At 41.9% G+C, this 25388-nt stretch overlaps 1 long non-coding RNA gene across 4 annotated transcripts in view; it reads right to left on the bottom strand.

The window, feature by feature from the left end:
* Positions 1-4059: 4059 nt before the first annotated feature.
* LOC123380302 overlaps positions 4060-25388 on the bottom strand; it is a 60710-nt gene continuing 39381 nt past the window's right edge. For 3 of the 4 annotated variants that reach the window (XR_006585836.1, XR_006585834.1, XR_006585835.1), the window contains 4 exons: positions 20336-20509; positions 9695-9810; positions 5468-7133; positions 4060-5247 (listed from right to left, as the gene is read on the bottom strand). This is a non-coding gene — a long non-coding RNA (uncharacterized LOC123380302). The remainder of the gene's footprint in view (positions 5248-5467; positions 7134-9694; positions 9811-20335; positions 20510-25388) is intronic. The other variant, XR_006585833.1, reaches the window with a different exon arrangement.

The raw sequence follows: 25388 nt of genomic DNA, 5'->3' as shown, positions 1-25388 counted from the left end.
TAAGTCACTATGTTGTACACCTGAAACTAATATTACACTGTATGTTAACTACTGGAATTTGAGTAAAAACTTGAAACTACAAAAAGAAAGAAAAAAAGAAATGTTTATTTCCTGACACCAGGAAGGCAGAGAAAGATGATGAAGGCCAGCGTCCAACTGCTGGAGTTGAGAGCATGTCAAAAATGGTTAAAATGCCCAAACAAGACAGATCCATTGTGTCACATCTAGGGCCCTGGTTGGGAGAATCTGGGCCCCTAGCACCAAAGATGGGGATATCTGGGTAGATGACCCTAAATTTTGGCTCCTCAGCATTCCCTGAATGTGCAGAAATGGTCCATACTTCCTGTTAACAGCTAGTGGTTTCTTGTGTGGAAAGACAATGGAACATAGACATTCCTCCTGCAGAGTGACATGTGTCCCCTCTTCTTTTTTTTTTTTTTACTTTTTAAAAAAAATGTTTTTAAATTTATTTCTGAGAGAGACAGAGTGTGAGTGGGGGAGGGGCAGAGAGAGAGGGAGACACAGAATCCGAAGCAGGCTCCAGGCTCCGAGCTGTCCGCACAGAGCCCGATGTGGGGCTTGAACTGACGAACTGTGAGATCATCACCTGAGCCGAGGTTGGACGCTTAACCGACTGAGCCACCCAGGTGCCCCTCGTCTGCTTTCTTATTGTCCGTGCCTTTGCCAGAGAATACATCTCTACCCCCGGCTGCCGACAAACTCAGCTGTACTGACACAGCAAAGTATCCTCTAGTCTGGAACTGAGGGTGACAACGAGCCACACCCCCGCATGTACATCAGTACTCTCATAAATCCTCTGTTCCCAGAACATATTTTAGAATATACTTTAACTATGTTCCAGATTTATATGATGGTTCAATGGTGTTCTCCTATGAGTTTTAAAATTTTAATAGGAAATATACACTCATTGAAAACAACAGCAAAAATGTTAGCCTTAATTTAAAACAAAATAAGCATTACATCATTAATGTTTAAAACTAACCTTAAAATATCCACCAGCAGATGGCAATATAATCTTAACTATTACTGGTAATAGGAGATTAAATAATTTATTAAAATAAATAAGTTTAACTAATTAATTAATGAAAATAAAGATGCATGGTTCTCCTGCACCAAGATTTTTTTCTTTTTAAAATGTCTATGTGAACGCCACAAAGAGTCATTAATTTTTTTAAGTTAAGTTTTAGAGTTCCAGTAAAGTTGCAGTGTTATGTTAGTTTTAGGTGTACAATATGGTGATTCGACAACTGCGTACATCATTACTTGGTGCTCATCAAGGTAAGTGTGCTCTTATTCCCCAGCCCCTCCCCCACCGCCCCCCTCCCCTCCACACTCCTCTCCCCTCTGGTAGCTCTCAGTGCTCTCTCTGCCTGCAGTTAAGAGTCTGTTCTGTGGTTTTCTCTCTCACTTTTTTTTCCCCTTTCCTTGTTTGTTTTCTTTCTTAAATTCCAATATGAGTAAAATCATATAGTATTTGTCTTCTCTGACTGAAAAAGTCATTAATTTTATGACTATAAAATATATATTATCATTAGAATGCAACCTTAATTGTAAAACAAAATTATATGCTCGTTCTGAATTTATGATAATTCAGACATGGTCTATATGCAAGTATTATTGATTTCTAAGATTCAAAATACTCTCTTTTATTTTTATTTATTTTCTTTGAGAGAGAGGAAGAGACAGAATTCGTAGCAGGCTCCAGGCTCCAAGCTGTCAGCACAGAGCCCGATGTGGGGCTCAAACCCACGAACCAGCCCCGCGAACTGTGAGATCATGACCTGAGCCAAAGTTAGTCGCCTAACCAACTGAGCGACCCAGACACCCCACAGAATATTCTCTTAAATGTCAGGTCCTGACTTGTTAGGAGAATCTTAAAATCATCTGCTTTTCCCAACCAATTAAACAATTCTTAGACACTTCCGCCAGCTGTAATTGTTGGCTCTGGGCCCTTTTATAACTTAAAGTGCTTACGTATGTGACACACAGAGTCTGTCACATTTTTCCATAACATATGATAAACTAAACGTGTACATAAATACAGAATGAAGTTAGTTAGCCAAAAGTTACTATAATATTCTGGAATTTACCTTGAATTTCCTCAGTTAGATTTCTTTTTAATTTATAGGACAATTGGAAGTCCCACCCAGAATTACTAGGCAAGAAGAAAGAAAAAGCATTCAAATTGGAAAGGAAGAAATAAAACAGTCACTGCTTGCAGATTCCATACTGCCATATATTGAAAACCCTAAAGACGTTAAAAGTAACAAATTCAGTAAAGTTGGAGATACAAACTCATATGCAAAAGTCTGTTGCATTTACATTAATAATAAACTATCAGAAAGAGAAATTGAGAAAATAGTCCCATTTAAAGATGCATAGAAAAGAATAAAATACCTAGGCACAAATTTAATCAGGGAGGTGAAAGTTCTGTACATTGAAAGTTCCGAGACATTAATGAAAAAAATTGAAGATGACACAAATAAATGGAAAGATACTCCATGCTCATGAATTGGAAGAATTAATATTGTTAAAATGCCCATACTACTAGGGGCGCCTGGGTGGCTCAGTCGGTTGAGCATCCGACTTCGGCTCAGGTCATGATCTCGCGGTCCGTGGGTTCAAGCCCCGCGTCGGGCTCTGTGCTGACAGCTCAGAGCCTGGAGCCTGTTTCAGATTCTGTGTCTCCCTCTCTCTCTGACCCTCCCCCATTCATGCTCTGTCTCTCTCTGTCTCAAAAATAAATAAATGTTAAAAAATTAAAAAAAAATGCCCATACTACTAAATGCCATATACAGATTCAATGCAATCCCCATCAAAATTCCAATGGCATTTTTCACAGAAGGAGAACACACAATCCTATAATTTGTATGGAACCACAAAAGACCCAGAATAGTCAATGCAATCTTGAGACAGAAAAAAAAAAAATGCTGGAGGCGTCATAGTCCCTGATTTCAAATTACATTACACAGCTATAACAATTAAAACAGTAAGGTATTGGCATAAAAACAGACACACAGATCAGTGAACAGGATACAGAGCCTAGAAATAAACCCACACATATATGGTCAATTAATTTATGACAAAGGAGCCATGAATATACAATGGAGAAAGGACAGTGTCTTAAATATTTGGTGTTAAAAAAACTGGACAGCCACATGCAAAGCAATAAAACTGGACCACAATCTTACCCCACACACAAACACTAACTCAAAATGGATTAAAGAATGTAATACCTGAATGAAGATAAATACCTGTAATATTTGAATGTAAAACCTGAAACCATAAAACGCCTAGAAGAAAACATAGGAGGTAAGCTCCCTGACCTAAGTCTTGGTGATGGTTTTTTGAATCTGACACTAAAAGCAAAAGCAATGAAAGCAAAAATAAGCACTTGGGACTATATCAAATTAAAAAGCTTCTGCACAACAACAATAAAAATCAGTAAAAAGGTAATCTGTATGGGAGAAAATAAATGCAAATCACGTATGAGACAATGGGGCCAATATCCAAAATATATATAGAACTCCACTCAATATCAAACAAAACAACCCCCCCCCAACAATCTGTTTAAAAAATAAGCAGAAGTCCTGAATAGACATTTTCCCAAAGATATACAGATGGCCAACATGTACATGAGAAGATGCTCAACATCACTGATAATCAGGGAAATGCAAATAAAAACCATGAGATAACAATGAATAACACATCACACCTGCCAGAACTGCTATCATCAAAAAGACAAGAAATAACAAGTGTTGGCGAGAATATGGAGAAAAGAGAACCCTCTTGCACTGTTGCTGGGTGCAGACGTGTGGAAAACAGGATGGAGTTTCCTCAAAAATTTAAAAATAGAAATACCATATGATCCAGCAATTCCACCTTTGCTTATTTATTTGTCCAAAGAAAACAAAAACTAATTTGAAAAGATATATACACCCCTAAGTTCACTGCAGCATTACCTACAAGAGCCAAGATACAGAAACAACCTAAGTGTCCACTGGTGGATGAATGGATAAAACAGATGTGGTATGCAGACACAGTGGAATATTATTCAGCCATAAAACATGAAATCTTGCCATTTGTGATAACATGAGTGGAACTTGAGGCATTATGCTAAATGAAGTAAGTCAGAGAAAGAAAGACATACTGTATTATCTCTCTTACATGTGGACTCTAAAACCAACTGACAAAGAAAAATACCAAACTTATAGATACAGAGAACAGATTGGTGCTTGTAGGAGGCTGGGGGGTGGGGAGGGGTGTTGGGAGAAATGGGTAAAGTTTGGTTTTTTTCAGTTTAAATAAATGGAATAATATTGTAAAAAAAAATAAAAGGATGTTAACTTTGAAAATTTTTTGTAATATAGGGGACAGGAAAAAAACCATATGTCTATCAATAGAGTACTGGTTAAATGAAATAAATACAGTATAATCTGTAAAAGGAATATATGCAGCTAGAAAAAAGAATGAGGAGAGAGGCCCTACATATGTGATTTTTTTCTTTATTTTGAAATAGTTTCAAACTCAAGGGATAAGTGTAAAAATTAGTACAAGGAATTTCCTTTTACCTTTCACTAACTTCTCCAAATCTTGCCATTTTTTACCATAATTGCTTTATCATTCTCTCGAATCAGATTTTTCTTCAGGTTTACAGAGATATAAATGAACTATTACATCATGTAAGTTAACCAGATATAATTGTAAGTGAAAAAAAATCCCATTAGTGAGCAGTACAATCCAAGTTTTGGATACACATATGCACACAAAAAAACAAAAACTATCAAGGAAAAAATATCAAGGAGCCCATATTACTTTGGTGTATTTACAAAGAATCATGAACACCTGGAAATTCCTTCGAGCTGTGAGTTATAGACTCTGCTTCCCATTGGACTTACCCATGTCCAGGCCACGCCCATACAAATATGGTAAGAATCTGAGGGTATGATCAGGTATCAGTAAATTTTAAAACTTCCAGTGTGAAACTCTGGTTAAGAGCCACTTGTTTGAATCAGTTCCTGTCACAGTTAAGCGTCCACATGAATCACCCGGATATAATATTAATACACACATACTCATTCAGTAGGTCTGGGGTGGATTCTGAGCTCCCGCATTTGTAAGCAGCTCCCAGCCGATGCTGCTGCTGGTCACAGACCAGACTTGGAAAAGCACTGGCTTAGTTTTTAAGGCAGTGGTTCTCCAAATGTAACGTGTTTCAAAAACCACCTGGGAGGGGCGCCTGGGTGGCGCAGTCGGTTAAGCGTCTGACTTCAGCCAGGTCACGATCTCGCGGTCCGTGAGTTCGAGCCCCGCGTCAGGCTCTGGGCTGATGGCTCAGAGCCTGGAGCCTGTTTCCGATTCTGTGTCTCCCTCTCTCTCTGCCCCTCCCCCGTTCATGCTCTGTCTCTCTCTCTCCCAAAAAAATAAATAAATGTTGAAAAACCACCTGGGAAAGTTGGTAAAAACAGGCTCAGGCCCATTTTTACTGAAGTTTACTAAAGACTGGTCTACTTCAGTAAGTCTGGGCCATTCATTAGCTGTCTAGGTGAGGCCGACGGACACCAACATTTGAGAACGGCTGTTTTTCGACGACCAGAATGCCTGCAGCTGAGCAATCCTAAGATCATTACATGCACAAGTAGTTTCTCTGATGATAATGTGACACCTGGTTGCCAAGGTGACTGGCCTGGTTTGATGCTTTTCCCACTGGTTGGAATGCTGTAGAAATCCTACCCATCTTTCAGGGCCTACACTCATGACACTTTGTCTGCGAAGCGTCTCTAACCACCTCTACTGGATTGGGACTCTTGCATGGCTGTAAATACCTGCACTGGCTCCTGTAGCACCTCGCCCCACACTCCCATTAGTGTTAAAGCTAAAACCAGAGACTGGATTTCCCATTTTTGTATTTGTCTTCCTTTCCTCTGAACGCTCCCTTCAATGAGATGGATCTCTGTCCTCACCTTTGCCTACGTTGCAGCCCTTATTTGTTACTCGAGGCACGAGTATTCATGCCTTCATTAATGGGGTAAGTGAGTGAGGTGTTCTCAGGGGCAGTGAGCTCTGGGTAGTGACTGCAGCTGGTTACATGTGCCACATGGATGCAGGGATGCGGTCTTGCTCACACTACGTCCACCACACCCGGCACGCAGCACGTGTCCATATGTTGCTGTCAGTGAAAGACACAAGTGAAAGGGAACAAGAGTCAAGGCACAGAGAACTTTCATGGCGAGACAAGGATTTGAGAGTTGTTCAGTAAGCATCGTGATGCAACTTTTCAGCAGGGAAAATGTGTGATGATGATGAAGATTTTTAACACAGGGGCTGTGGCAAAAGCAAGGAGATGCTGGCCTGAAGAGGGAAGGGAGGAGACAGTCCCATCAGGAGGATGTCATATAATCGAGGTTGGAGCAGATATTAAGGTATAAAACACAGGCTAATCATCATTTTGTTGAGCATTTACTTTGTATTACTTATAATGCGAAGTACATACATGATCTTTTATCTTTATAAATGTGCCATGTGGTAGATATTCTCACTTTATAAATAATGAAATCTAGGCTCAAAGACATTAAGCCCCTTGTCAAAAGTCACACATGGGAGCCAAGACTTGAACCCAAGACGGTCCCGCTCCAAAATCGTACTGCAGTAATCGCAGTGATGTGGCAGGAATCGCAGTAATCTTCAGCAGGTTCTGGAGATACTTCTATTCTGGGGAGAACTGACCCACTGGAATTACTGATTCAGGTTTGGGGAAACCAGAATGAGGCAGGAAGAAATAACATTTTGTAGCATGCCCTAATGATACGCCTGATCACGCCATGTCATTATGTGGTGAAGGCTGAAGTGACGGTCTGCGTACTCAGCATCTTCGTTGCAAACTCTTAGGAGGAATGTCTCAGGAGAAGCACACAGAATCCCCTGGTTACCTATAATTCTGGCCCACATCCCCTCCTCTCCTTCTGGCTCTTGAAGTGCAATTTTCTGGTAGCTTGGGGACATTATAAAATAAAGGTGAGTGGCCACGAAAAGACTTTCTGCTGATGTTTGGTGTGGGAGGTGGGTGCAGATGTCGTCTTTTGTGGCTCAGTTTTGTGAGTCCATTAAATGCCCTGTTTTAAGAAAAGCGTAGTAAATACTTGTGCCCACCAGTACATTTTCAAATCATGAAATTAGAGCTGCTCTTAAGATCAATCAGTAATAGAGAATTTGTTCAGAATGCGAAAAACTGAAAAAGCTCTACTTAATACCCACACGGTCCAAATCCATTGAGTTCTATCACAGCGGGAGAAGGCGTGACATAATTCCAGATACAAATGAAAGTGGATTGAATTTTCTGAAAACTATAATCTGGCTCTAATTTAAAAAATATTACCTCAGTCGGTGGGCTTTTAGTTTTTTAAGCTCCTATGCAACAGTGGCACGAATGATTGTGTTGTTTTTTTTGACATCTACCTTACTTAGGCCCATCAAACGGCCCCGGACATGGCAGTGCCCCAGTCTCCGCACAGCCCCAAACCTAAATTGGAAGGAAATGGTTACTGCTGCTCCAGGAGATTCTGGATCCTTTCCAATGTGCTTGATTTTGTCATCACTTTTATTTTTAAAAATTGTTTTTGTTATTCTGAAAAAAAGAGCTTAGAAAATATGTAAAAGCATAAAGAAAAAAGTCTCCTATAATCTCAGCACTCGGTGCCAGCCGCTGGTAACCTGCTCTAACTCTGGAGTGCAAATATATGCATGCACTCACTCAACTTTGTGAGAGGACATCAAGTCCAGTCTTTCATGGTCAGACTGTAGGAAAGTATTAAGAGATGCAGGAAAGGGGGCATGCTGAAGGGTGTGCTATGTGAGGCCAGATGAGCCAATAGGAAATTGTATCGTTTCACTGGGAGGGCCTGAGGGATGGGTTTGCCATCAGTGGTGGGCCAGTCAGGGTGTTGACGTGGCCTCCCTGCAAGCCAGGACTGACAGTAGGGCCGGAGAGCTGGGCCTGCTCATGGCAGCAGGGATGAGGTCGTATGACCACTAGGTGTCGATGATGTTGAACTTCCAGAAGCCAGGGGCCACGATTACTTGTGAGGTCAGCAAGGTTGCAAAGGCAATCACCAACGCGGCTTGGCCTTGAGGGAACTGTGGTCCCCAGGGGCATATAGTTGTGCCCCACATGCTAAATGCAGAGAAAGGCAAGAATACACAGGCAGGAGACTGAGGTCTGCCCCCACCCCACTACCACCAATAACAGTATCTTCCTCTGCATTTGGACTCAATCCGGTTCTCACACCTGGAACCTGTTCACTGATGAGGTGGGCAGTGAACCATTGCCAGCTAAAATACTAGATACCCAGTTAAGTTCGAATTTCAGATAAACAACGAATGATGTTTTAATGTAAGTATATCCCAGGCAATACTTGGGACATACTTATGCTAAGTTTTTTTTTAATTGTTTATCTAAAACTCAAGTTTAATTAAGTTCTTATATTTTTATTACTTAATATGGCAATCCTAGTTCTGGAGAAAGGATCCTGATGCCATAAAGAATTTACACTATGATGATTCTTCTGATCTTTCCTCAAAGGGACCTATGTCTATTTACTTGGGTGCTGGTGCACGGATGTTCTGAGGACTATTCGACATAGGACTTGAGAGTTGACGTTTATACTCATAGACCAGAAGTTTCTCTGTGGCTTCCTACTGGGTAATGAGTGAAGTAGTAGCCAGGTTTCAGCTTAGAGTGGGTCTACTGAGCCCAGGACTTGGGGGACTGGTGATCATTTCCTTGGCTCAGGAACACACAAAAGGGATTGACATACGTAGCAGTTGGAGTAGCTAGCATAGTAGGCCTCGGCCTGTGGTGGGGGAGGCCTCTAAAAGTGCATGCATTCCTTCCTACCCTCTATGTTCTGCCAAGATAGTAATGAATTAAAAAAAAGTGTTATATCTCACATCTCAAGAGATGGGACAGACATTAGCCCCACCCTTAAGGATCATAAGGAAGCATGGGTGGTGGTCCCCTTCACCCATCTGTTTATTTCACCTGTCTCTGTCCTGCAGAGAGATTACACAAGCTCTCCTAAGTATTAGCCTCTATTGAGGCTGCTGTGCTGGGTATGGATTCATTGGTAGAGCATGTTAATAAGATCTCGGGCACATGGTATGCACACAGTGATTTGGCAAATACTTTCTTTTCTTCCTTTCTTTTTCTTTTTTTAATGTTTTTATTTATTTTTGAGAGACAGAGAGACAGAGTGTGAGCAGGGAAGGGGCAGAGAGGGAGACACAGAATCTGAAGCAGGCTTCAGGCTCTGAGCTGTCAGCACAGAGCCCAACGTGGGGCTCAAACTCATGAACCATGAGATCATGACCTGAGCCGAAGTCGGATGCTCAACCAACTGAGCTCCCAGACGACCCTTGGCTAATGCTTTCTTTGCTGCTCCAAGCAGAAAAAAAAAGTATTAGAAACTATTGGCATTCCCATGGAACAGGCAGAAACGCACATGACAGTTTTGCTCTAGGGCTCTCTGTCAAAATACAGTCAGAAGAGATCTGGACCATCTGAACATCCCACAGAACATCACATTGATGACCTCATCTTGATTAAGTCAGACAAACAAGACGTGGCTAGCAGGAGACCATGGTAAGACACTTTCATTCCAGAGCATGGGAGACAAACCTTTCAAAGACTCAGGAACCTGCCACGCAGGGAAATCTCTTAGAGGTCCAGTGGTCAGAGTCATGCTGGGACAGCTACTCGAGTGAAAGATAATTTGCTCCATCTTGCATCCTCTACTACAAAGAAAGAAGCACAGTATCTCTTAGGTCTCCCTGGGCTTTGAAAGCAGCACATTCTGTACCTAAGACTTGTATCCTAGACCATATGCTGCATCGTCCAGAAGGCTGACAGATTTGAGTAGCTCCCGGGCAGGAAGAGTTTCTGCATAAGGACTGGGCTGTAGTGCAATTCGCGCTTCCAGGCTATTTGGCTGACGGGATGATGTGGAGATGCCAGCTGTGGGGAAAGAGGTAGTGTGCAGTTTATGGCAAACCCCAGTGGGAGAATTAAATGCAAGCCCCTGGGTTTCCGTGGCAGAACCATGCCTTCTGTAGCAGAGATGTTTATGCCTTCCAAGAGACAGATCCTGGTGTGTTGTGTTACTGGACCTTGGCAAAGTAGAAACACTTGCCTGTTTTCACCAAATGACCATACTTCCAGAAGTAGCCATTATAATCTGATTCTCTTAGACGCAGCAAGTCGTAAGATTGATTTCCATCCTAAGATGGAAATGGCACGTCTGGGATTGAGCCTCAGCTGAACCAGAGCACATGAGTCAGTTGCAAGAGCAAGTAGTTTTTGGAGGTCACCGAGAGTACATGACCACCGGTTGACCTGGAAGCTGAACCTGGCAATCAGAGGATCCTCACCCCTGCTCCTATCCTTGGAATGTACATCCTGCCCACTGTTTCCACAGTGGGAGCCATTTTCAAGGACTCAGCTTTGAGATAGCAATGTGTTGAGATTTCTGGGACTGAATACATGACTGAACTCATTCAAGACCTCTATACAAACCATTAAGACGTGTAGGTGTGGAGAGTTACTCATTTTGCAGCTGCCCAAGACAAGGCTTGTATGCAAGCTCCCTTGGTTGTTAAAACTGCCGCTTATCAATCTGGAGTGGCCTGCCTCTTTCTTTGGTGTCTCCTTGCCCTCCAAGCATGGGGGCCAGTTTGCAAACCAAAAGTATCCCAGATCCCCTTGCCACTTTCAAGGTTGGTATTAGCATCATTCGTCAGCTTGCACCTATGGCCACCAGGGGAGTCACATACGCAAGCTAAAAGAGCTGGTTTATGGACTGGTTGGGTTGGTATATGAGTGAGATCCAAAAATGAATACCTGGTACACTGTAGCTGTTACTTAAGTGTGGATCTGCAAGACCGTGGTAGGGAAAATTTCCCTAATGGTGGAGTTTTGAGTATTGGACCTGATTGTTGCTATTGTGTAGAATAAGGGGCCTGAGGTGAGAAAAGGAGGGTGTGTATGAGTGTGAGTGTGTGTGTGTGTGTGTGTGTGCATGCACACATGCATAAAAACACATACATCCTCTCAGGTAGTGGTGAGTGGTCTGGCTGGTTGGTCAGAAGCCAGAAAGGGAAACAGCTGAAAGACTGAACACAAGAAAGCTTGTGAGAGGCTTGTGCAAGGGACGTGTGGGAGTAGAGCTGAAGTGTGAAGGGTTTTACATCATGGGTAATGTCCCCCAGAAAACAAGTGCCCACCGTGGAAAAGACACTGAATAACAACACAGATAAAATGTTTTGATCAGTCAACATTAGCTCGCCTTGCCATTGGTCCCTCTGTACTGGAGTGGAATGGTCATGGGGACAGGGATGGATGGCATGACTCCCATTTATCAGTTGCCCCATGAACAGAGCAAATGGTGGCGGCCATGGAGTTCCGTGGCTTAGATATTCCTTTAAGAAGAAACCTGCTGACCAGCTGTGAGGAGTGCAGGTAGCTGACGGTCTTCACTGGCAGCACCTTCTGGATGCATCACAGCATCTGGATGGCAACCACCCCCTCTTCCCAGGCAGCTCAGGCACTGGCTGAGCCCCGCGGGAGTAACAGTACCCTTTCTGCCCAACACAGGACTCTTCTACCAGCCATCTTTGCTCCAGAGCTCAAAGGGGGCCAAGCGAGAGTTTTGCAGAGGTGCACCTCCGGCTAGGGCCTCTCTGCTCAATCCGCCTGGCTTCTCCCTTTCTTTTCACAAGTCCAAATGCTAGCATCACAGTCTGCTCCTGCTCCCTTTTCCATTTGTTTTTCATAGACGCCTCCACCACCTCCTCCTCCACCTCCTTCTGGGCATCTGCTTCCTAGAGGACCCAACAGATGCAGAGGCATTTCTGCTCTCCTTTGTTGTAATAATGAATGTACCTTTAATTTTCAAAGTATGTGGTTGAATAATTCTTTTCCCTGCTGTTTGCTTCTTGGTGTTGAATAGTTTATTACGTGGTACTCATCTCACCTGAATGTACTTGAGTGCTCACACAAATCATTCACAAAGATATATTTTAGCGTGTCAAGAATAAGGTCTTAGTATAACAATTCCACAAAGGAGTGGCTAATGATATAATCTACTAGTTAAATGTGCCTCAATTCCATGATGTATAGCATAGGTAGTGCAGACAGATCTGTTGAGAAGCAATACTCCCACACCAAAGAAATAAAGTCACAAGATTTGTTATTTATAGATCTCAGATATGGGGGACGGGAACTTCGGGAATGATCTGGGGGACAGCAGTCCTCTGTTCCAGGCCATGGGTCAGGAGATGGTAGAAAGCAGGGTAGCAAGTACCTCTTACTTATAAGGTGGTTGGGCAGAGGACACTACCTTTTCACAGGCTCAGTGCTAAGCAGTTATTTCAAAAGGTGCCCTGAAATCAGTAATCAAAAAATTCTTCCAACAAACAAAAGTCTAGGACCAGATAGATTTTACTAAACATTTAAAGAAGTTAACACCTATTCTTCTCAAACTCTTCTAGAAAGTAGAAGAGGGAGGAAAGCTTTCAAATTCATTCTACAAGGCCAGTAACACCCTGACTTCAAAATCAGATATACATTACATAAAAAAGAAAACTATAGGCCAATATCCCTGATGAGCATAAATGCTAAACTCCTCAACAAAATATTAGCAAACTGAATCCAACAATACATTAAAAGAATCAGTCGTCTCGATCAAGAGGGAGTTGTTCCAGGGTACAAGATGGTTCAATATTTGCAAACCAATGAACGTGATACATCACATTAACAAAATGAAGGACAAAAACCATATGATCATTTTGATAGATCCAGGAAAAGCACTTGACAAAATTCAACATCCATTTATGAAAGAAGTTCTCAACAAAGTGGGCTTAGAGGAAACAGATCTCAACATAATAAAGGCCATATATCACAAACCCACAACTAACATCATACTTAGTGGGAAAAAGCTGAGAGCTTTTCCTCTGATACCACGATTAAGACAAGGATGTCCACTCTCACCACCTGTATTGAAGTCCTAGTCTCAGCAATCAGGCAAGCAAAAGAAATAAAAGGCAACAAAATTGGTTAGGAAGAATTTAAACTGTCACTATTGGCAGATGACATGATAAAACACATACAAAACCTAAAAAACACACTAAAAAACTATTAGAACTAATGAAATAATGCAGTCAAATTGCAGGATACAAAATTAACATACAAAAGTATGTTGAGTTTCAATATAATAATAACAAAGTAGCAGAAAGAGAAATTAAGAAAACAATCCCATAATTGTACCAAAAAGAATAAAATACCTAGGAATAAATTTAACCAAGAAGGTAAATGGTCTGTATTCTGAAAAGTATAAAACTTTAATGAAAGAAATTAAAGATGAAAAAAATGGAGAGATATACCATTGCCATGCCCATGGAGTGGAAAAATTAATATTGTCAAAATGTCCATATTACCCCAAGCAATCTACAGATTCAATGCAATCCCTGTCAAAATACCAACAGCATTTTTCACATAGCTAGAAAAAATAATACTAAAATTTGTAAGGAACCATAAAAGACTTTGAATAGCCAAAGTAATCTTGAGGAAAATCTTGGGAGGTATCTCAGTCCCAAATTTCAAGCTATGAAAAACTATAGTATGGTGCTGGCACAAACACAGATAATATAGATCAATGGAACAAGATAGATAGCCCAGAAATAAACCCATGCTTAGATGGTCAATTAATCTATGAAAAAGAAGGCAAGAATATCTAATGGTGAGAAGACAGTCTCTTCAACAAAATGTGTGGGAAAACTGGACAGCAGCATGCAAAAGAACGAAACTGGACCACCTTCTTACACCATACACGAAAATAAACTCAAAATGGATTAAAGACCTAAAGTTAGACCTGAGACCATAAATATCCCAGACAAGAACACAGGCAATAATTTCTTTGACATTGGCCAAAGAAACATATTTCTAGGTATGTCTCCTTTTTAAAAATTTTTAATGTTTTATTTTATTTTTGACAGAGAGAGAAGAGACAGAGCTCGAGCGGGGGAAGGGCAGAGTGTGAGGGAGACACAGCATCTGAAGCAGGCTCCAGGCTCTGAGCTGTCAGTACAGAGCCTGATGTGGGACTCAAACCCATGAGCTGTGAGATCACGACCTGAGCTGAAGTCAGACGCTTAACTGACTGAGCCACCCAGGCGCCCCTAAATATGTCTCTTAATGCAAGAGAAACAAAAGCAAAAATAATCTATTGGGATGACATGAATATAAAAACCCTTTGTACAGTGCAGGAAATCATCCACAAAACAAAAAAGCAACCTATTGAATGGGAGAAAATATTTGCAAATGATATATCTAATAAGGGGTTAATATCCAAAATATATAAAGAACTTCTACAACTCAACATCAAAAAAACCCAGACAATCTTATTAAAAACTGGGCAGAGGACCTGAATAGACATTTTTCTAAACAAAATACACAGATGGCCAACAGACACATGAAAATATGCTCAACATCACTCATCATCAGGGAAATGCAAATCAAAATCACAATGAGATAGCACCTGAATACCTGTGAGAATGGCTACAGCCCAAAAGACAAGAAACAACGAGTGCTGGCAAGGATGTGGAGAAAAAGGAACCTGTGCACTGTTGGTGGGAGTGTAAACTGGCAGAGCCACTGTGGAAAACGGTATGTAGTTCCCTTAAAAAATTAGAAAGAGAAGTACCATATTATCCAGTAATTCCACCACTGTGCATTTACCCAAAGAATATGAAAACATTAATTCAAAAAGATGCATGCACCCTTATGTTCACTGCAGCATTATTTACAACAGCCAAGACATGGAAGAAACCTAAGATGAACGGATGAAGAAGATATGGCACACACACACAGGAACACTACTCAGCCACAACAAAGAATGAGGTCTTGCCATTAGTGACAACATGGATGGACTTGGAAGGTATTATGCTAAGTGAGCCAAGTCAGAGAAAGGCAAATATCATATTATTTCACTTACATGTGGAATGTAAAAAACAGAAAATGAACAAGCAAACAAATAAACAAACAAACAAATAAACAGAAACAGACCCATAAATACAGAGAACAAACTGATGGTAGCCAGAGGGGAGAGTTAGGGGGATGGGCAGAATGGGTGGAGGGAAGGGGGAGACACAGGCTGCCAGTGATGGGAGAACAAGTCACGGGGATGAAACGTGACCTCACGGGGAGGACACCAGTGCTGTGTGGTAGTGGTCCGAGTAGCCTTATGTCGGTGACAGGCCGTGTGAGCAGGGCACAACGTGTGGAGCTGTGTGTGCCTGAAACTCGTGTGACATAACCCGACTGTGCCTCAGGAAGACCAAGAAAGAAACTGAAAAAGGCCCGGGAAAGCAAAGCAGGGACCGGTGGCAGGAACCCTCAGCTCAGCGGTCATGGATGTCCAGACTCGGGCACCAGCAGGTTGTCACACCATGATGCACACCTGGAGTTTTTCTCCGCACAGATGTGTCAGGTGGTAGAAATATCCAGTAACTGCAGAGCACGCTGTGGAAACTTGACCTGCAGCTTGAATGTACTTGTAAATCGTGGGCTGTATGTGCCTGGATGGTAGGTGTTCAGTACATATTTGCTGAACGAACGAAGGGATAAAATGACTGGTATACATCTACTAGCTGAACAGTTGTTTAGAAGTGTTAGTGTAGAATTGATTGACGTTATTTTAATTATTTTAGTGAAGTTATGTAGTAATTATAAACTATTATTAAAAAGCATGGTAATTCTTGGCATAATTCTCTGAGCAGCCCTTTGCACACAAATCTGTGGTCTCTGGTTCCAATTACCACCTCTTTGGCATATTTTCAGGCCCCGTGGGGGTTTCCTATGACTTCCTGTTAGTGTGGGACCCAGGGTACCAAAGTGGCCTCACTGAGCTCCCGGCAGCCTGTGCGGCCTTTGCAAGCAGCCTCCTGCCCCCCAGGTCCCTACTTCCAGCATGCCGACCATGTTCTGCTGCCTGCACATGACTTCCTGCTGATCGGAACATTCCAGTGTGCCGGCTGTTAGTGAGCTAAGGTGGGATGTCCTGGTGGCAGGGTTCTGAGGCATGTGCCAAAGAAACTTCGGGGAAGTTCGGTGGGAATGGGAGGCTGTGGCGTCACATGTGGGTTCTCTGGAAGTGGGCATGGAGCTGGAGTTTAGGGCGGACGACACGTGCCAGGGGTCATGCCCTGAAAGGGAACAAGAGAGAAGGCCACGCTGGGCCCGGGTAGAAGTGAGGCTTGCGTCACACGTGTGCAAGGCCCAGGCCGGCGGGGCGTGGGCGCTGCTGGAACCAGTACCGTTGTCAGTGTGGCCCACTCAGCCATGGGCTGCAGGATGCCCGGGAGGGACAGGACTTGGGGCAAGCCAGTCCTTCAGGCCCTGCCTGGGCTGCGGAGAGCCGGGAGCCTGTCTGCAGACCACTCCTCACAGGTGGGGAGCAAGTCCTTTCTGGAAGGGAGGCTGGGTGGGCTTTCTTTGTGGCTGCAGCACCTGGTGTGTAGAGGGCCTCTTCTTCTCCTTTTTTTTTTTTTAAAGTAAAATCTGTTGTCTTATTGTATATAAAGTGTAGGCGTGCAATTTAATGTGCTTTGATATATGTAAGCAACCATGTAATAAAACTGTTCCAATTAAGGCAGAGGACACGCTCATCACCCAATATAAAATTCCCTCTTTTCCTCTTCCTGGTCCATCTTGTCTCTCTCGTGCACTGTGTCTTTAGTTGGATACGGTGTGTGTGTGTGTGTGTGTGTGTGTGTGTGTGTGTGTGTGTGATTTTAGAGATTGAGAGAGTGAGAGAGAGTGTATGTGAGCAGGGGAAGGGCATACAGAAAGAGAGAATCCCAAGCAGGCTCCACACTCAGCACAGAGCCCGAGGCAGGGCTCAATCCCATGACCCTGGGATCATGACCTGAGCTGAAACCAAGAGCTAGACATTCAATCAACTGAACTAGACAGGCGCCCCGATAGGCTGTTTTTGAAGTTCATACACATCTATGTTTTGGTAGTTTGTTCATTATTGTTGCTGGGCAGTTTTCCATGGAATGAATGCATTAAAATCTGTCCAACTCTACATCTGGTACAATATGTGAGTTGTTTCCTGGCTTTGTTCTGTTTTATTTTGTTTGACTCTTATAGAGAAAATAGTTATAAATAGACTTGAGATTTGTGTTTTTGTGGACAGATGTTTTCATTTCTCTTGGGTAAATGTGATACATACACACAATGGAATAGTATTCAGCCATAAAAAAGAAGAAAATCTTGTCATTTGGCAAAACCTGGATGGACCTTGAGGGCATCATACTGAGTGAAATAAGTCAGATAGAGAAAGACAAATACCACGTGATCTTACTTATGTGTGGCCTCTAACTCAGAGACAAAGAGAACAGACTGGGAGTTGCTGGAGATGGGCTGGGGTGGGTGAGATGGGTGAAGGTCAAATGGTACAAAGGTTGGGGTAGAACACACTCCCTTTCCATAAGCTACTGATACAACATTTAATTGTCAGGATGAGGCCAGACGAGGAAGGATGTCTGATGTTGCGTGATGCTCACGTCCCTCCCCACACCCCCAATAAATACTCGTTTTACAAAAACAGCTACTGGCTCACAAACTATAGTTTGTTGAGCCTGGCTGCAGGCAACACACAGATTTGATTAAAAAGTTAAATATTAATCTTCAAATCTAAGTTATAATATGTTGGTTTTATTTTTCCTCTTCGAACAATTTTAATTGACACACAACATAGAAAAAACTATGTAAACAGCAACATAACTATTTCCCTTAAATCTCTCCCTGTAGCTCTGGTGCTTCACTCACCTGCTCTCTGGGGAGCAGGACAGCCCGCCTTTTACCTCGTATGCTGATTCTGTACACAACGGGGTACGAATGAATAATCTGACTAAATCTATCCCTAAAGGTCTCTTGTTGCTATTTTCTCCCAAACAGCTGTGGGTCTTCACATCACATGTTCACGGCATCTTTCAACCTCCCATTTCTGAAAACAGGCAAAATCGTTGTGTCTGATCTGAGAATCGTGGCTCTGTGAGTCAACACCGTGTTCTAAAGGACTCATTCCACCCTTTCCAGGTCTTCTTCCCCCGTCTTTTCAAGCAGGCAGAAGTAATTCGAGGGAGGCACGTCCAGGCTGAGTGAGGTTTTGGCAGATGGGGGGAAAGGGAGGAGACTGGATTCCCTACCTTTTAATTTTTGTAACAAAGGAAACCTAGGCCCCGGGGGAGGTTAAGAAGTTTGCTCAAAGAAGATGAAGATACTTCCTGATTTCTCCTGTTTTGTGTCTTGTTCCTATACTGAATTTATTCTGTTTGGGTTCTAACTGATATATATCTATATTTTTAATTTTTTTTTTAATGTTTGTTTATTTTGGTGAGAGAAAGAGACACACATAGAATGTGAGTGGGGGAGGGGCAGAGAGAGGGGGAGACACAGAATCCGAAGCGGGCTCCAGGCTCTGAGCTGTCAGCACAGAGCCTGACATGGGGCTCAAACCCACAAACTGTGAGATCGTGACCTGAGCTGAAGCTGGACACTCAACTGACTGAGCCACCCAGATGCCTATATGTGTGTATGTATATATATATATATATATATATATAGGCGTAATATATGATAATACATAATATATATGTATGCATATATATATCAGTGGGAATGAGAAGCTGGAGGAAGAACATTTCTCTAAATGTTGGTGCACAGCTTCAGATATCTGTGGTTGGAGAAGTGCTTTACTGTGATGAAGGGGTAACGTGACCTTCCCGATACTAGTGCATTTGTGGCTAGTCCTCTGTTGTAGTATAAAGTTCATGCGTCCTCTCAGTTCCAAAATGCAGTGATCCAAAGACAGAAAGGACAAAAACATTTTAGATTGTCTTAAAATAGAAGTTAATTTCATTCTTTTTTTGAAGCTTAAAATAGTATGTAATTACAGTCCAATCCATGCTAATTAAGAAACACTGGCCACAAGGATCTAGCTATCTACTACTAGCAAATTTAATAATAGAAGAGCAGAATTTTTGAGTAGAAGAGACTCCATAGATCATTTGTGTCAGGGGCTCTTATCCTTTTAGGATTATGGGTCACGCTATATACCTTATACTTTTGGATTCTGTTCTCCAGGCGATATGTTCACATTTTTACAGTGTATGTGCGAGTCTTTGTCTATTTTACTCACCTTAGGGACAGCTGAACTTATTCATAGATCTCTCCCTTTGCTTCTAAGAATATCTGACACATTCATGATTTTGTAAAATAGTATTTGAAAGGCTTTTGAGAAGCAATTTATTGACATATGGGGGGGGGCTGTCCTTAAACCATTCAAATAACTTTTAGGCTATAAATACAGAGAACAAACTGGTGGCTGCTGGAGCAGAGGGGGTGTGGGGTGGGCAAAATGGTGAAGGGTTTCGGGTGGGGGACACAGGCTTCCAGTTATGGAAGTAGATCATAGGAATAAGAGGCACAGCACGGGGGACACATTTCATATGGTAAGAGTTGGGATGGTCACAGGTTGGGACATGTGTAGCAAGCACAGCATGGTGGACGGACTGGCCAGGTCATTGCGTCACGCACCTGAAACTGCCATGACATTGTGGCAACTATACTCAAAAAACCCCCTCGAAACAACCAAAGCCAAATAACTTCTCTCCTTCTTTACCAATATGTTATAAGAGAAAGAATGCAGTAATATGAACCAGAATCAGCTGATCCTTCAAGTCCCCCTGGGGGCCTCATCATCGTCACATGGGAGCATCACCCCAAACCCGAATCTGAATTTACACATGGAGCTGTCGGTAGTCTCTAACAACGTCCCTCCTCTGCCCCACAGGTTTGCCGGACACGAAATCTATCCACAACTCAGACAACCAAACGAACCACTGAAGCGTGTGTGGAACCGATCTGTCATGCTGTGTGTGCCTTGGAATTCTCATCAGGGCAGACTGTTTCCTCGCCTAAATTCCTGCACCTCCCGAGTGAGTGGCAGGTGTGGACGCAGATGCAGGCGGGTGGGCGCAGGATCTGCTCTTCACCATCACCCCGACCCCCACCCTGACCCTCCAGATCAGCTGATGTGGGGGCAGCAGGGGCTGTGGATCCAGCGGACCCTCGAAGGTGGAGTCAGGTGTCCCATGAGTGGGGAGGGTCCCGCAAGGAGGGCACGCCCATGGGCGGAGACGTAGGTGCACTGACGGGTGGCACCGTCTTCCTCCTGGAGTCCAGTTCCCCAGGACTTACCTGAATTCCAAAGACTGCTGGCCTCTGTTCTTTCTGCAGGCCGATCATAGCAACTAACGTCTCAAAACTGCCGCTTCTGTTTCACCCAAGGCCCCAGTTTTGTTCAGGAATTAGTGCAGGAGGCTCGTGTCATTGGGATCTCTTCCAGGTCAGAAGCACCACAAGCATATACACCTGGAAATTACAGGGGCCACAATAAGTCCTTTATTTTCTTTATTGTATTTTTTTAAATTCTTTTTTTAAGTTTATTTATTTTGAGAGAGAGAGACCGTGCACATGAGCAGGGGAGGGGCACAGAGGGAGACAGAGAATCCCAAGCAGGCTCCACCCTGTCAGCACAGAGCCTGGCGTGGCGCTTGAACTCACAAACCGTGATATCATGACCTCGGCCAAAATCAAGAGTGGGACGCTTCACGGACTGAGCCACCCAGGTGCCCCTCTGTATCCTATTCTTTATATACACCAAAGAAAAATTAAGATAGTGCAGGTTTTGAATTTTTGAGGCAAACATTACATTCTTGTGTCCTGGTCCTATCATTGGTTGTGAAAACTTCCATCACTGTGGGTTTCCTATTTGGGTAAATTTTGCATATGTTCTTTAAAAATATCAATTCCAGGGGCACCTGGGTGTCTCAGGGGCTTGAGCGTCCAACTTCAGCTCAGGTCATGATCTTATGGTTCGTGAGTTCAAGCCCAGCGCCAGACTCTGGGCTGACAGCTTAGAGCCTGGAGCCTGCCGCCTGCTTCGGGTTCTGGGTCTCCCTCTCTCTCTGCCCCTCCCCAGTTCACACTCTGTCTTTCTCTCAAAAATAAACATTAAAAAAAGTAAAATATCAATTCCATTTCTTTTTCTGGCTTCATATCGAACAGTTTCACATTACATGGAACTCACCTGTGGAAAACACTAAAAACCGTTGCTTTGTGCAACTAAAATTCACAATGGGACTAGTGATGCTTTTATCAGGTATTTTAGACATTATTCAAATGTCAAACTAAAAAATGACAAAGGACTGGCAAAGGTACACTAAAAATATAAATATTTATAGTCTCTTCTTTCTGTAGGCCCTAAACTCTTTGGTCACATTCTATAATGTCATTTTTTTTTTTTTTCAAATTATGTCACTTTTCTCTGATTCTCCCCTGCTCCTGGGAGGCAGGGGGTTCTCTGTCATCTCAACCCATGGTGCAGTCACTGCCCATAATAGGGAAGGAGGGAGGGAGGGATGGACAGATGGATGGGCGAATGGATGGATGGGTAAATGAATAAGAGAAATGAAGGGTGAGAAGGAAGAATTAATCTGCCTAACAAAACTAACTTTTGGAGAACCTTATTTTATTGATGTTTGCAAATACGTGGTGCCTTGAATATTGCAATTTGTCATGCTGACTATTTTAATAAATGATTTAAGAATCCTTAGATTGCAAGGTACAAAGACATGCTTGAATTGCCTTGAAGATAAGGATATTTGTTTTCAGAACATTAAGTGGAAAACTTTCAAATATCTAAAGGAGTTATAATATCTTTTAACTTGAAATTTAGAAATACCCAAATGAAGTCATAAAATATAGATGTTTTTATATATTTAACCAATTATTACCCCAAACCCATTATTATTGTTTATTTCAGAATTCTTGAGTTTCTGTTTCCTCATCTAGAGAATGTTCCTCATCTAGAGAATGCCAGTATCAGTGAGGTTTAAATGAGAACTTTTACTTAAAAAAACAACTCAGTGACTAAGTGGTAAACTATAATATTAATTTTCTTTTACATTCCTCGACTTCAAAAAATAAAAATAATTATGTTTTTTGCCTGTGCAAAATTATGTGATTTGACGCTCACAAGAATAAATTATGTGAATGGATTGTGGAAATGTAAAAGCTTCATGAATACTTGAGTGGTACTCAAGGTAATAGTTAAGCAAACAGGACCCCGAAACTTCAGAAGTGATGCTCTTTTTTTTAAAAAACTAAATCAAGGATATGAATTCATTTGAGTGCTCAAAAATGAGGATTAAACTCAGTTACATACAAACATAAAAATTAAATATAGTCTACAATGAAATATTTAAAATAAGTCACTAATGAACTTAATTTAAAAATAGATGGAAAACTGTCATTAATGCTTGTAGGCATTTCCTTAGTCTTTGATTTCTTAATAGGAAGTTGTCTTTCATTGCTTAGTTCAGAACAAACAGAAAATTCCATTTCCAAAAGTGAGTTTTTATAAATAGCTTTATAATTGTTTCCAGTTTATAGTTTTAAAAAGGCCCACTAGAATAATGTGCATTATTTGTGTAATTATTTCATGTCTGTGGCATTTTTGTAAAGTGAAGAATACTTAGCGAGCACCAAGGAGTGCCTAGAATAAAGATGGCAGAGCCAGAGGTAATCTTTCGCTTTAGAGATCACCTTTTTCAAACTTTTCGAATCATCTCTCTGAAACAATTATAGGTGAGGTGTCTGAGAATCTCGGGCTGTCTGGGTAATCACACAACCACAGAGCAGTTACGGAAACTGTAAACAGAACTCAGATGGTAGGATCCAGTTCTGAGGTCATCTTAAATCACGAAGAACTTGCAGTAGTTTAAGCTCTGTGTCCTGGTCAGAGCCTTGGGCCAGCCCTGACGCTCCAGGCCAGAGGGGACAAGCCTCCATGCTCCTGGGCGGGTTCTATTCCCATGCTGCAAACGGTGGTGCCAGCCAGGCCTTCGTGTACAGCGTTTGAGGACACGGCAATGAAAGGAAATTAGGTTTATATTCTTTAATTTGTAGGTATTGGAATATTTGCCTTCTTATGAGCAGAAGCATTGTCCACTGGACCAAATAGACACAATCCCACATATCTTGTTCATTTATTTTTAGTGAGAAGATAATGTATCTGGCAGAATCCTAATAGTCAAGGGTTTCGTTCAATAAAGTGATGTGACTGTCTTTATCGTTTTATTTTAAATGTTTTCTTATTTATTATTTATTTATTTATTTATTTATTTAATTAATTTATTTTGAGAGAGAGAGAAAGTGCACATGCACGAGCAGGGGAGGGGCAGAGAGAGGGAGAGGGTATCCCAAGCAGGCTCTGCACTGTCAGCGCAGAGCCCCACAAGGGGCTCGATCCCACGAACTGAACTGCGAGATCATGACCTGAGCTGAAGCCAAGAGTCAGACGCTCAACCAACTGAGCCACCCAGGCGCCCCTGATGTGACTCTCTTTAAAGATTGGTCAGCTCCTATTCACCCTTGGATATTTTCAAAGGGGAAAAAAAAAAGCTTTTGTTTGTTAAATGGAGTTATCTTGTTGAGTATTTCCACTGATCAACTTAGTTTTTTTTTTCCTGTTGTTTGTGAACGGAGTTACCATCCTGACATTACCTGGCCCAAACAATTAATTTATATGTGAAAATAAAATTAACCTTATTTATTTATTTATTAAAGTTTTTTTTAATGTTTATTTATTTTTGAGAGAGAGAGTGACAGAGCATGAATGGGAGAGGGGCAGAGAGAGAGGGAGACACAGAATCCAAAGCAGGCTCCAGGCTCTGAGCTGTCAGCACAGAGTCCAGTGCGGGGCTCGAGCCCACCAACCATAAGATCATGACCCGGTAACAATTTTTCCTAGATTCTGAATTCTGCTTTGTTGATTTGCATATTTATCTTTAGGCAAATTCCACAGACTCTTGAGTCTGTGACTTTATAATAAATTTTTAAATTTGGCACTGCAAAAAAAAATTTTTTTTCTTCACGTAAAACTTAATGCAAGTAAGTGTTAAAAATGTGGACAAGTAAAAAAAGTGTTAAAAAGTTTTTAGTGTCTAAGTAGAGACTGGATGCTTATGGACTTTCACATGTCCCTATCACATTTTTAAAAAATTAGTAATTTAGAGCATACTATTTAAATTTGTGTTTTAAAATGTAACACTCTCTCTTAAATATCTTTCTAAGCTAATTAAAAATTCTTCTACAATATTTAAATGCCAATATTAATGTACCAGCAATCTTTAAAGATTAAATCATTAGACACTTAGGTTTCTCCATTGTTTTAAAAGTAAACACTTCTCTGGCAAATATCCAAGTTGCTACATGTTTGAAGATACATTCATGTTGATTTCCTCAGAATAAATTCCAAGAATGGATTTTCTGGGTCAAAAAGAATATGCTTTTTAGAAAGCTTTTGACTTATACGGTCAAACTCCCCTCCAGGAATGTTATAACACGAATCCTCTTTAAATAAAACCAGATGAAACATATCACTTTTATGTGGCTCTGATGGTGTTGTTGTTTAGTCAAAAACAGCAGCAGGAAGTTTCCACTGTTAGGAAAGGAAAGACAACCGCCACAGACCCAAGAGTGGAAAGGTTATTTTCGGAAGTAAGCCAAGATTTCTCTCGCGGTCTGGAGCAGGTGGGGGTGGAGGGTGGTGTTGGTGGACCACAGGTGAGACGTTGCTTTTCCAAGATTCTCTCACAGCCCTGCTTCTCCCTCATCTTCAGTTCTTTAGTTCATGCTCCTTCAGTTCATCTTCTTCACTTCATACTCCTCGTCGCTCCTATTCAGATAGTCACTGCTTTGGGAATGGCACCAGTGACACTGGCTGGTTACCCACTCAGGGTCTTTCCAACGTGAAGCTCATGACACTGTAAGCTGACCTGGTACCTGGGGTTAGCACTAGGCATTTTACCACTGTCCCAGCAGCTGACCAATTACAGGATTCCTGACGGCATCTTGTATTTTGAAAGAATGAATTTTTAAATCGCTTAATATAAATTTCTCTTACCATCGTCAGGCCATCAGAGGAGACATTTTTCTTTTCCATTTAACTGGTAACTTCTCATCACAAACAAATCATCAATTTTAGAGAGTGATGTCATAAATACAGTAGTCTATTATTTAAGCCTCCTGAAATTCCCAAAGCAAGGTCCCTGGACCATCAGCAGCAGCATCTCCTGGGCACCTGCTAGGAATGTAAATTCTCAGGCCCCATCCCACTCCTAGTGAATCAGAAACTCTGGGCTTAGGGTTCACTGCTCTGTTGGAACATGCCCTCCAGATAACCCTG

This window comes from Felis catus, chromosome D1 (genome assembly GCF_018350175.1).
Source record: "Felis catus isolate Fca126 chromosome D1, F.catus_Fca126_mat1.0, whole genome shotgun sequence".
Taxonomy (NCBI): Eukaryota; Metazoa; Chordata; class Mammalia; order Carnivora; family Felidae; genus Felis; species Felis catus.
Note: the sequence above shows the minus strand (reverse complement) of the source record. Positions and strands in the feature narration are given on the sequence as shown.